The following is a 13,779-nucleotide window of genomic DNA, read 5'->3' as shown; positions in this document are numbered from 1 at the left end:
CCATCATTCCCTTTATTGCCACCTCAGTTGTCACAGCAGCTTCTGTGTGATCTCAGTCAAGTTTCTAGTCATCTCTCAACTTCACTTTTCTCATCTGTAAAATGGGAGTATTAATAATAATATCTATTTCATAGACTCTGAAGACAAAGCAGTCTCTGGCTCACAGTCAACACCTAATAAATGTTGCCAGTCATTATTATTATTACTACTGTTGTTATTATTAATTCAGTGAGTGCAGTTGGCTGAACCCAACCAAGTCTCTGTCCTCTCTCATCATTATATACATGTATATTAATACTCAACATTCATTTAAAGAAAATAACTTCCCCCAAACAAGGAGAAATATTCTTCAAACAATATGAGTAGATGAGTAGGTTTACTCCCAGCTAGAACCTCCAGAACAGATGCTGTGTTAAAAAGGAACATCTGGTCCAATTTTTTCATTGTTCAGCTGAGAAAATAAAGTCCCAAGGAAGTTGAAAGACTCCCAGGTTTACACAATTAATGATAAGTCAGGACTCCTAATTTGGTGCTCATTTCCACTGAATGTTGTTTCCATAAGACTAAACTAACTACATTACTATCACTGCCTTGAAATATCTCTACTTTTTCATAATGCAACATGCTTATGAGAACTGTATATTCATCTTAATTTATTCACTGTAATTGACCATGATGATCATTACAATGAATACTATACCATCGGTAAAGGTTTAAATTCATTTGTGCTCCTTTTACACATAAACCAAAGACTATACCAGTATTATTTTCACAGTGTGTTCTCTTTTACCCTGTCGGAAAGGAAATATTTTTGAGCCATATGGGATCCTAATTCTCTGAATGCTTTTAGATTATCAGATGTCTCAACTGACAGTCCTGGATGAAAATCAAATCATGAGAATTTGCAAAACTGAAAAAAATTAAGAACATTTTGGTGTTATCGTGTACCGGAAATTCCATCTTTATCCTTTCTTCAATTAGGAAAAAAAAAATCAGACATCCTGAATATTAGAATTTTCAGCTCAAACTTTTCAACCTTTTTGCTACAAACTTACTTGGTGAGCCTTAGACTGGATATTTTTTATAAACTTATGGTTCCTGGTTTTTTACTTAGTATTCTTTCTTTCAAGCTTTTATTTTATTCAAAAGTTCAGCAAAATATAGCCAATAGGGAAGATGGAAAGATGCTTAAGTCATGATCATTTCTTCCAAGAATTTTGCTATCCAATGAAGAACATGGGACATATAACACCAAGTAGAAAGAAATAAGAGATTCTGTGGCCTATTATCATCTGCTTTGACTTAGATAAGATATGCCCATTTCCAATAATGTTCAAATTAATATGAAGGAATTTGTGATGGTTTTGGTACCAGTAAATATTTTGGAGGTAAAACTCAAAACTTCTCTTTAATTAGAAAAACTAGACAAGGGGGCATTTAATAATATTCATCATGAGAAAGGGTATCTCCCTTTCTCCTATATCTTGTTCTTATTTAGTGAAGAAAATGGTAGGAGAAAATGAAGAAAGAGTATCCTTCATAGTATAGATGCCCATACAGAGAACAGAGAACAGAGAATGTGTGCCTCGCACAGATTTTTCTCTTTGTATTCAACCTAAGGCCAAAGGGTAGAGCTACACAACTCTACAACAGTCCAAACAACTCTGAGTTGTGATTTTGCTCAGCGTTATTTAACCCTTTGGTTGGGTCAGCTTCCTGCCTATCTAAACCACAGTGACCATCTCCTCATACTTAATTCCAGTGTTGTTTTATGTCTTCGTCCATAGACATACCATAGACTGCTTGGCTTATAAACAGCAGCAATTTATTTCTCAGAGTTCTGGAGACTGCAAGTCCAAGATCAAAGCACCAGCAGATTTGGTGATGGATAGGGGCCCACCTCCTAGTTCGTGGATGGCCATCGTTTCTCATCTGTGTCCTCACATGACAGAAGGAGCAAGGGTGCTCTCTGAAGCCTTTTTTGTACAGCATTAATTCCATCCAAGAGGGCTCTACCCTCAACACCCAATCACTTCCCAAAGGCCCTGCTTCCAAATATCATCACATTGGGAATTAGGTTTCAGCATATGAATTTGGGGGATGAGGGGGACACAAACATACAGTGAGTTTTCCTAACACCACATTTTTTTATATAAAGCAAGCAAAAACAAAGTTTTCATGGGGAATAAAATGTTTTCTACTGAAGACATTTCAAGAACAATGTCTTCAAGACCAAAACGAAAACCAAAAATAAATGTGGAGAAAAGTCAGGAATATTCTGGTTAATGGTTTCAATAGGGCAATCACCATTCACTGTCCACCAAATATATTCCAAGTTACCAAGGACCTAACCACAACCTTTGGCATCTCGAGAGTTCAGGGAAAAGTCACATGCTCAGGCCAACCTAACAAACCCCCCAAATGTTCTCACTGTTTCTGTTCTGTTAAGATTATAATGTGTTCAAGTTTTAAGTGTAAAAATCCTTTCCCATAAAAACTCAGATTTATGGAAAAATGTGCTTCCTTTAGAACTACTATGACTCCACAATCTCTGGATGCCTGTTGTCTTCAATTAGAAGCTAAAAGCCACTCCCAGATTTAAAATCTGTCAACCCCATAAACATTTTGGTAACTTCACATCCAGCAAATGTGAACAGAAACCAAATCCATAGGAAACAAATTCCTTCAAGTAATTATTTCTGTGAGATTGCATAATTTTAAGTAAAAATTAGAACAAACAGAATCTGTAGATGGATACACACACACCCTCCCAATTTTGTTATGATAATTTTCATTCTTCCTAATATCCTTCTCCACACTTCTTTGTGGTTATCACACCCACGTCTGTCTAAGGTAAATTTTTAATACCCTACTGTCTCAGTTATGACCTCTATTACATGCCATAGTCCACATCCTTGTCATTATTTTCCCTCACAACAGATCAGCACTGGCCAGAGCCACTTGTATGCAAAACACAGAGACAGCTTTAAATAACATTTCTTATCTAGGGACTAACTCTTCCACAACTCATGCTTGCCTGCTTACAGATGTCCAATAGCGTTATTTGTTTTTGCTGGTTAACTAACTGTGAACCCATCTCTGCCACTTTATATGAACAATTGACCACACTCATCAGGGGGAAATCCACAGCCACTTTCTTACGGACATACAAGGATACCAGGTGAATTTCTCCCTTTTAGTCAGAAAAGAAAAGTTTTTCCAGAAGTTCCCCAGTGGGCAAATTTTGTCACATGTCCACCCATAGCTTCAAGGGAAGTTGAAACATTTGATTTCTCCAGCCTGCATGGTAGAAGATAGCAAGGGAGAAGGAGATCAGCCTAACAACTATGTCTGCAACTTAGAAATAGAAATGGTGAGTCCATGGAGTATGGGTGTTTACATTTTAACAGGTAGTATTCAATCTCTATCCACAGTTGTATCAATTTAGATACTATACCAAAGACCATTTTGACTTCTGTCTTTGTCATCTGGATTTTCTTTTTGATTCAAATGAAAGATTATATTTAGCTTGGAAATTTGACTCTCCAGTGAGGTCAATTCCTGTGGTTCTCCAACAGGTCATATTTCATCCCATTTTCCTCAGATTTCAGGGTCTCCAGGCTATCATTTCAACTCAGATTGTTGAGCTCAGGTTTCATGAACCCAATTCCTCCATCCCTTCTTCACACCATAGCCAGAGTATAGTAAAAAATATGTCAGTTTATGTCCTTCATTGTTTTCAATTGCACTTAGAATAAAATCAGAGCCATTATCAGGATCTCCACTATCTTCCCTGTTTCCCCTCCATTGTCCTTTTTCCCCTCAATCACTATATTTAGTCTTTTTAGCCTTCAGTCTATTCCTAGAATTTACCTGGCTTTTTTCCCACCTCAGTGCCTTTGCACCTGCTGTTCCTTCTACAATGCCCTTCTGATGGCTCTTCTTGTGTTTTGGTTGCTCCTTTTAATCCCTCATTATCTCAGTTTACATGTCACTTCCTCAGAGAGACTTTCCTGACCATTCCTTCTAGCATAAATCTCCTTTGTAATTATTTTTTTTTACCACAGCACTGTATTAATTTTCCTTAGAGCAATTTTTACTAGACATGTGAACTTGAGCAATTATTAGCTTCTCTGTGTTTTCAATTCTTTATTTGTAAATAAGGGTAATAACTGTACCAACCTCAGGGGTTTTTGTAAGCAATAAACAAAATAAAGCCCTTAATATTTCTTGGCCTATATAAAACTTTGCTAAATAATAATTACTTGCATAGTTTTTTGTTTTGTTATTTTCCTGTTTTCCCCACTAGACTATAAACTCTAAAAGCAGAGGGACCTTGTCTGTTCTGTTCTCAGTGTGTCTCAGAACCCAGCCTAGTGCCTGGTACATAGTAAGTGCTCACAAAATATTAGATGAACAAATATATGTTGAATAAATGAATTAGTGGCAAATCCTATCTCTGTGGTAGCTCTGATTGTGGATTGGACTCTGCTAGCTCATTTCCAGTGTTCAATAGCCTCTTCTGTAAGGCTGCCAGATTAACCAAATAAAAATATACAATCCTATGTAAATTGGAATTTCTGTGTTTTATCTGGCAACCCTACTTTCCTCACTACCACCTTCACCCTTAATGAGCAATACTTTATCTTTCTCATTCTCTCCCTCCCTGCTTTCTCTTCCTCCTTGTTCCTTTCCTCCTATGCTCATTTGACATTTTCTGAATATAGTTCAGTATCAGGTAACCTCATCATCCTTAAATCTGTAGATATCAACTCCTTGAGGACAACCATCTCTTTGATGGTTAATGAGTTGCCTTTATGACCAGTCTTCCAATTCTCACAGGACCAAATTATCCACCTTCACTGTGACAGCCTCCTTCAGCCTGGATAGTCTTCTCAGGAGACTGCAACTGACTCTTTTCTCTGGATTCAGAATAGGTTAAGTTAGGAACACAAATGTCCTTAATACATTCCCAGGCATTTTCTACCTTATTAGATAATTTTCAGACAACCTGGCTTTGAAAGAGACATAAAGAAAAGAAATTCAACATGGCCTTTCTCAGTTGACCAGAAAAGATAGTTTGACAAGGCTCTACAGAAGAGCTGAGAAGTGCCAAGTTGATGCCATGCTGTTATTTTCCACCTCCCAGCACAGTCCTGGCTCAGAGCATGAGAACTTAGTTGGTGCTTTAGCCAGACTCTGTCACTTAGATTAGCATGCTTGGCTCTAGATTATGTTAAGACAGTTGGAAGAACTAACTACTTAACCTTTCAGAAGGTAAATAATTTATTTGAAATAAAATGTGTTGGAGAAACCATGGCAGTCACTCCCAGTGGTCTGTCAATATATATGTGAAGCTATGGTGAAAATAGCATCACAGGAGTTACTTCTTGGCAGTATTACACATCCTCTGACTGGAATCTCCATCTAGAAAATGTCCTCTACTGAACGTTTGGTTCCTTTCCTGTAGCAAAGGAAACATGAGTGTCACAGTCTCAAAGAGTAAAACGTTGATCCCAGATCCATTGTATTTTAACTGTGTGAAGTTGCTAGATGGTTTCACAGCTCTGGGACTTAGTTTCCTTGTCTGTGACATGAAGGTATTGCCTCCTTTGTTATAATGGGTAGTAAGGTTTCTAAATAAGGTGGACAAAGTACCTGGTACTCAGTGAGTCCTCAATGGCTGGTAGTTAACACTACTCATTTTAGGTGCTTTTTCTACTTCCTAGTGTGTGGATGTGTTGGTTATACTTGGTAGCAAATTCTCTTTGTTTCTCCAGAGAGGAGCTTTCTTTCAGAATTCTGTATCAGTGAGAGATCACTTGCAAGAGCCTGTTGTAAATACGAAGGTGCCATGTTCCTCTTCTTTTAAGAGCAGGGTGTCCAAACTAATATAATTGCTGCTCATTTTTCCCTTATGAGGCACTGGGGAATGTTCAGCATATTAGATAGAAGAACAAAACTCAGATACCTGCCAAGATTATGTATGGCCTACCCAAGGAAAAACATTTTTTTCATCTTCACAGCTTGTGATTGGAAAAGGACACAGGACAGCTGTTAACTGTTTTCATCTCCACTTTTGGCATGTTCTTCTAATAGCTCTCCTGTCACAGTCTGCAGCACAGTGGGAACTAAACGAGTAGGACTGAGGTATCCCCCCAGCCCCCTGCTCAGATTCCGCTATTGGGAAAGACCATTTAAAGCATTTAATATCCGCCCTACCCCTTTGGGAATGGTGTAACCCAGCTAGACACCACGCTTCAAAAGAGGGAAGTTAAAGCTTTGCGGTTAGTTAGGGAACATTTAGACCAGAAACCCCACCACGTCCCTGCCAGTCCTGATTCCATGATTCAATGAACAGAGAGGACTGGAGCAGAGGAGGGAAGAATAGGTCAGACAGCTTTCCAAATTCTGTTCTATAAAGAAAGATTCATTGTTGCTCAAACGTTGTGAAATCAAATGTAAAATATGTTGGAACATTTGCCTTCAAATGTGAAATTTATATGGCTCTAAAGCAAAAAGCAAATGGTTTAGGTCTAGTCACATTTTTAAACTGAACCTTTCCTCTCCTACACTAACCCCACTGGAGGCAGTATTGGGTAATAGTTATGCAAAAGGCTCCTATTAGCTAATGGAACAAGCACCTATCTCAGAGAGCTATGGTGAGAATTAAATAAGATAATATATCTAAGACATTTAGAACAGGGCCTGTCTGGGGAACCTGGGTGGCTCAGTTGGTCAAGCGTCTTCCTTCAGCTCAGGTCATGATCTCAGGGTCCTGAGATAGAGCCCCACATCAAACTCCCCGCTCAACAGTGAGTCTGTTTTTCCCGCTCACTCTCACTTTCTCTCAAATAAATAAATAAAAATCTTCAAATAAATAAATAAATAAAACAGAACAAAACAGGGCCTGACACATAATAAGAATTCAGTAAGTGTGTAATTTGCTTTATGCTTACATCAACTGCTATTGGTGTGAAAATTTAAAGAAGACAGTAGGTGTTCATAAGCTTCATATTTTCATATGCATGTATCCGGAAAAAAGTAAGAATGTAGAAATAAGTTTTGTTCACAATCTCATTCCTTCTCATAGGACTGGTGGATTAACATCCTTAAAAAAGAATAGGCTTCCTCTTGCATCTGTGAAACATTTGACCAAGATAGAACAAATTACTGTATAAATGACTTTGAAGTCTTATACATAATTCTAAAATCTACATGAACACATGAACACACTCAAATGAATTAGAATTGTAACTTACAAAATCATCAAACATTGCTCAATACTTTGACAAATAAATACCTGATTACTTAAATTCCCTCCCTCTCTCTCTCTCCATAGCTTTGGAACAGATGTTTCAAAGGGGAAATAGAAGTGAAAAATAAAGAGGGGAAAACTGGTAGTATAAAACTCATTACAATCATGTTAGTTATAAATACTAATCTTAAAAAATAATTCTAAGATATAGCATATTTATTAAAATAGATACATATATAAGATGCTCTCTAACTTATTGCTCAATAATCTGACATTTATTTGAATCAATGATCCATGTGATCTAGAGACTCTAAGAAACTCTCTTCGTAAGCTAAGAATGTGAAAATCTAGTTAAGCCGTGAACAAGAAATTCCACTGCGGTAGACAGAACATTTTCAAATGAAGGCTAAGGTAGAGGGGTAAAAAAAGTATACAGTTATTTCATTCATGCAAGAGAGGGAATTAAAATTGGAAGAAACACACACACAAATTTTTTTTTAATTGTAAAAAATAAAGTAAAATTGGAAGAAGCACATTATCCATTATCTGATTACTTACGGTAACCCATGTTTCCATCTGATAAACAAAATAAAGCTTTCCAACACTGACAGGGGAATTATAAATCTGGGACTTATCCCAATAGTTACCATCCTAATCATGCAGAAAAGACTGGCATTCGGTTTACTTGTAGGTTGATATCAAATTGAGTCAAAGCCTTTATAAAAGCTAAGAGGTATGTTATTCCACGAACATTATATATAGTTTTATGCCACCACATCATTTATGCTGTAAAAATATTAAAAATAACCCAAAATATGTGTTTCTCTGTGTGTGAGTTTGCAAGATCTTGCTATCATTCTATTATACAAATATTCTATTTTAAATATTTCAGGCCACACAAATTGTGGAGAAGAATCTAGTTTAGTTAATTATAGAGCAAAAAAAAATTTGTTCCCCAAATTGACAGAATCCTATCAATTTTTTCAGTCTTGGACTGAAGAGAGAGAATAAATAACATCCAGCTTAAGGTTATATTAAAAATAAACAAGTTCCCTGTGGTCCTTAAATATGTTTCCCTAGTCTGTAGGGATTTATTACATATAATATGCAACATGAAGGAACATTTGCTGAATGAATATGATATGGAATTGAGGTTATGAAAATAAGAGGACTTTTCAAGCTGGAGTTCTGAGAGACAGAAGTGATCAGATCAGTGATCAGATCAGAGAAGATCAGTTTAAATATATTTGAGAGAAAAATTCAATAAGTAGCTATTATATTTCTCATAGAGCATTAAGAACAAAATACTACTTTTGATTCTATTTAGTCAACTTCTTAGTTTATCTCAGCTGAAAAAAAAAATCCAGTAATACAAAATATTCTCCCTAGGGTCAGAGAAACTTCAGTTTCAGCTCTCAGAGCATAAAATATGTTATTTTTTTCCCCATTCCATGATTTAAGAAAGCAATAAAGACCCCCTGGATTAGATATTTCTTGTCAGTAAAAGAACAGCTATTCTAAAAAACACTGTCTTGGGCCTTTGATCCTTCTAGTAAGTCATTAACTAAGCAACTTTATCTGCTGATTATTATTCCCTAAGTGCCTTGTGCAATGTGCCTGGTAGTGTGCTAAGAAAATAAGAAATTACTCCTTGATTTGATTTGTCATTTTGATAGCATAGATTTCTAGTCCCATAGAAACACTAATGAAAATAGAACCGCTACTAATTTGTTTTAATGACTGAAAAATTAGAAGAAAATTTGCTAAATATCCTCAATTTTATGTTCATGAACTTTGACTAAGAAGCACATCAATTGGGGCGCCTGGGTGGCTCAGTGGGTTAAGCCGCTGCCTTCGGCTCAGGTCATGATCTCAGGGTCCTGGGATCGAGTCCCACATCGGGCTCTCTGCTCAGCAAGAAGCCTGCTTCCCTCTCTCTCTCTCTCTGCCTTCCTCTCCGTCTACTTGTGATCTCTCTCTGTCAAATAAATAAATAAAATCTTTTAAAAAAAAAAAAAAAAAGAAGCACATCAATTATTCCTGAGGATGACTCATGAGTATTTCTGACTCCCTGTTCTGATTCCCTATCAGTCCCCATTTTTTTCCCTATGTGATTCAACTACAGTTTCAAAGTCTTTAATTATGGAGAAGCACTGTCTAACAAAATTTTCTCTGATGACAGAAATCTTCTCTGTGTTGTCCAGTACTGTAGCCACCAGCCACATGTGGCCAACACATTTTTGAAATCTGGTTTGAAAATAATCAACTAGATATGGCAATTGAGACATCTTTCTTAACATTTGGCAGAGAAACTCTATGGGGTAAAAGCTTATTGTGGTGGGTTGAGGAGTAAATGGGAGATAGGAAGTAGACACAGCATGCATACTAGGGATGAGGGGGTAGACAGTACAGTGTAGTAGTTGATTAAGCAAAAGACACACATCATGGAGCTCTACTCCAAAAACCTTTGATCTGGCAGTCATGTAAAAAAGGAAGGAGAGAGAAAGCCAGAGTTTACATTCAGCTATTACTGAGGGGGGTAAAAAAAAGATAAGCTGTGATTTTTCTAACATTTCGTGAAGGCAAGTCATAACATCAGAATAAATTCCAGCTCCCCAGGAAGAATGGAAATGTTTATTGTCTTTGATGGCACATCTGTTACCCAAGTGCAAATGAAATGTTTAGTTGTAAGATTTGAGACATTTGATTCTTTCCTGAAAAGCTGTAAGAAGCCTTGATATTACAGACTGACAGTATTCTGTCATTTCTCTTACTAATAAATGTTATAAGTTCCTACTTAATACTGAGATTAATTTGTCCCCCCAAAAAGTGCATTCTTGTATTTCTCTATAATTACAGTCGATCCTTGAATAATGCAGGGGTTTAGAGTGCTGGCCACCCGCCCCCTGCCGTACCCCCACTGCCCTGCCGCAGCCAAATATCTGCACATAACTTTTGTCTCCCCCAAAATTAAACTACTAATAGCCCACTGTGGACAGGAAGCCTTTGTAATAACCAACAGTCGATTAACACATATTTTGTAAATTACAAATATTATATGCTGTATTCTTACAATGAAGTAAACTAGAGAAAAGAAAATGTTACTAAGAAAGTCATAAAGAAGAGAAAGTAGATTTGCAGTACTGTACTGTATTTATTGGAAAAAAAAAAAAAGTTTAAGTGGACCCACACAGTTCAAACCCATGTTGTTCAAGGGTCAACCATACTTCTTAAAGCTAACTTTAGGTTGCAAGCTCCGAAACACTAAAATGTCATTGCAATGTAAATGTAACTTCAAACTATACAATCTATATTTACATATAAGGCTACTAATTGAAAGTTAGAAATGACTGAAATGATAGCATTTTAGAACTGAATGTGTATTCATTGAACTGCATTTTACGGGTGAGGACCATGAGACCTAGAAATAATATATGACTTAGCTAAGTTTACCCAAACAAGATTCGGACCCAGATCTTTAGACTCCAAGCCTGGTGGTGTTTCAAAAAAAGACTGGCTAGATGATGCACCAGGATATTTTTGGTATCTCTATATATTGCAGTAAGAGAGAAAATAGAAAATTTCCAACAGCATGCCTCATTGGGGACAGAGAATCCTTTTCTTTACATTTCCACAATTAGTACCATTTCCCCTTGGGCACATTCTCACCATTTGCACTGTGCTTCCCAAATTTTCACTCATTTTTCAAGAGTGTTTGGTAATTATTCCATATGCTAGGAAATTTGACCCAAAGAGAAGATGTCTAACTTCCCTACAATTTTTCAAAAAGGTTCCTCATACTGAAGGTAGGGAAGATGGTATGTTGGTAGTTTAGAAGAACAGTGGTTTTTTAAGGATTTAATCCTTCAAATAATTTCAGTATTCAAATTTTCAGGATTACCTGTAGATAGTAGGTATCTATAATTACTGAAGCAGAAGACACTGACAGAAGACAAGCACAGACACCCCAAGGAATGTGTGTGAGCTGATGTTGTGGGTTACTAATTTAGGCCATGGAAAAGCTGATAATGGTCTAGCACATAGACAAAGTTTTCTGTTTCTTGTTTGTTTGTTCTGTTTTTATTTTTTAAGATCCTTCTAACTCCTTTTGGAAACCCTTTAAAGACTAAAAGTCAAATACAGAATAGTATCATATATCCTACTCATGACATACTGGTCCATTTCTGAAAATAATAATGCTTTCTCAAAATGAAGCCATTTATATTCTTAGCCATGCTCTACTGTGTGCACAGAGTAATTTCTTGAGAGCAATGTTTCCTGTGGCATTTTGCCAACACTGGCTTTATTTGTTTTTCATTAGGCTTTTCATTATCATGCTGCTATATACCTGGATCGTTCTGCCTCCTCTGAGAAGGCCAGGGTAGCTTAAACATAGGAAGGATACCATGAGTAGGTGGAATGTTTTTGTCCAGTGAATGCCCATTTTAAATCTCTAGCTATGGTACCATTCTTATGGCTTTAATCTTTCTAAGAGCAATCAATTACCCATTTATAATGCAGTCTGATATTAAATTGTTCAAATTCGTCTATTCTGTCCCTATACAGGGAAAGATACTAATCTCACTCTGTACCACACAAGACTGGCCCATCCTCCTTTATTACCTCAGGAAAGGCATCATGATTCACCCCCATTGCCCAAGCCCGGAACTACTGTGTATTCTGCATTTCTCCATCATTCCACATATTCAGTCGCTGAGTCAAACTTCTTGATAGTTTCGAACCCAGTCGTGTCTTTCTATTTCCCATGACCACCACTACCTCAGTCTAAGCCCACATTGTCTCTACAACAACTGTACTAACTCCTAATGGTCTCCATGCTCCCAGAATTGCCCTTTCAAATTCATTCTCGTTTGCTTTAAATATCTGTTGGTACCCACTGCTCTCCATAAAGATGTGTTCTGTAATTTCTACTTATAAATGTTTTTGTTATACATTAATAAGATAGTTTCATTTGTCCAGGAAAAGGAATGCTTCAAATTTTGAACTTCCTTATAGACCCCTCAATTTAAAGGGAAACGCTAGCTTACAGGCTACAAAAGACTAAAATTTAGAAACAAAATAAGCAATCTATATTTCTTTTTTTTTAAGATTTTATTTATTTATTTGACAGAGAGAGATCACAAGTAGGCAGAGAGGCAGGCAGAGAGAGAGAGGGAGAAGCAGGCTCCCTGCCGAGCAGAGAGCCTGATGTGGGGCTCGATCCCAGGACCCTGAGATCATGACCTGAGCCAAAGGCAGAGGCTTAACCCACTGAGCCACCCAGGCGCCCCTATAAGTTTCTGTATTAGACTATTAGTCAGAGGCATTAAAAAAGTCATTGAAATCAAAGAATTTCAGGATTAGACTGGTTCTTGGAGATTGTATGTCTCAACTTTGTCATCGTACAGGTAAAGAAACTGAGCTCCAGCCACTGAATTGCCCTAAAACTAAACTAAACTGATCTTTCTAAATTTGGAATCTCATATGTAATTCCTGTTCTTAAAAATCTGTCCATGGGGATGTCTGGATGGCTCAGTTGGTTAAGCAGCTGCCTTTGGCTCAGATCATGATCCCAGGGTCCTGGGATCGAGTTCCGCATTGGCCTCCTTGCTCAGCGAGGAGCCTGCTTTTCCTCTCTGCTTCTGCCTGCCACTCTGCCTGCTTGTGATCTCTCTCTGACAAATAAATAAATAAAACTTAAAAACAAAAATCTGTCCATGGCTCCTTGTTATGGTCAGGATGAAGTCTGAATTCCTCAGGCTGGCATACAATGTACATATAGTCAGGCTTTGGCTTACCTTGCCAGCCTTAACTTTTGTTCCTCTCTCCAACTCATCCAAGAATCCAGTGCTTCCGAATATGCTATGTTGTTTTTCACCCATGGGACAGTGTATGTCATTTCCCTGTGTCCTGCTCTGTTGAGTGCTAAGTCCTAACCATGCCTCAGATATCTGATCATACATCACTTCTGTGGAAAACACACCCCAGATCCCCTTGGGGTTCTCAAGCATGTGTCACCATCATAGCACATTCACAGCCTTCTACCTGCCTTTGAAAATCTGTTTTACATCCCTGGACTGGAAAGAATAAAGACAGTTGTGGGCAGGGACCTGCAAATTATTCATTGTTGTATCCCCATATCTTGATCAGATGTCTGGCATTCAGTATTTTAAGATTAATTATTAATTCCCACTTTTAACCAGCCTAGTATATTTCAATTTTTTGGTCAGTCCTCCTTTCACAATCTGTTTTCAGGGGAAGACTAAAAACCAATTCATTCATGTCAACATATAGGTAGGTCACTGAAGATCCTGAATGGAAACTCTTCTCAGAAGCATTTACATTTTTAGGGGAATGGAGTTTTAGAATACAGGAATGACTCCCCAATGCAGATAACCCAATCATAAATAGTGAGCCATGACAGCACTTCTGAGAGGAAGGAAGCTTTCCTAGGACCTTCAACTCAGTCACATAGGTGACCTCGTACTTGCCCTCACCCTCACAGAAGAATGACTGTTTTT

General features: G+C 37.4%; 1 protein-coding gene across 19 annotated transcripts in view; it reads left to right on the top strand.

The window, feature by feature from the left end:
- ANKS1B (ankyrin repeat and sterile alpha motif domain containing 1B) overlaps positions 1 to 13,779 on the top strand; it is a 1,143,054-nt gene that overhangs the window by 809,757 nt on the left and 319,518 nt on the right. The window lies entirely within an intron of this gene.

Source organism: Lutra lutra, chromosome 8 (genome assembly GCF_902655055.1).
Source record: "Lutra lutra chromosome 8, mLutLut1.2, whole genome shotgun sequence".
Lineage (NCBI taxonomy): Eukaryota > Metazoa > Chordata > Mammalia > Carnivora > Mustelidae > Lutra > Lutra lutra.
This window is presented reverse-complemented; position numbering and strand designations above follow the sequence as displayed.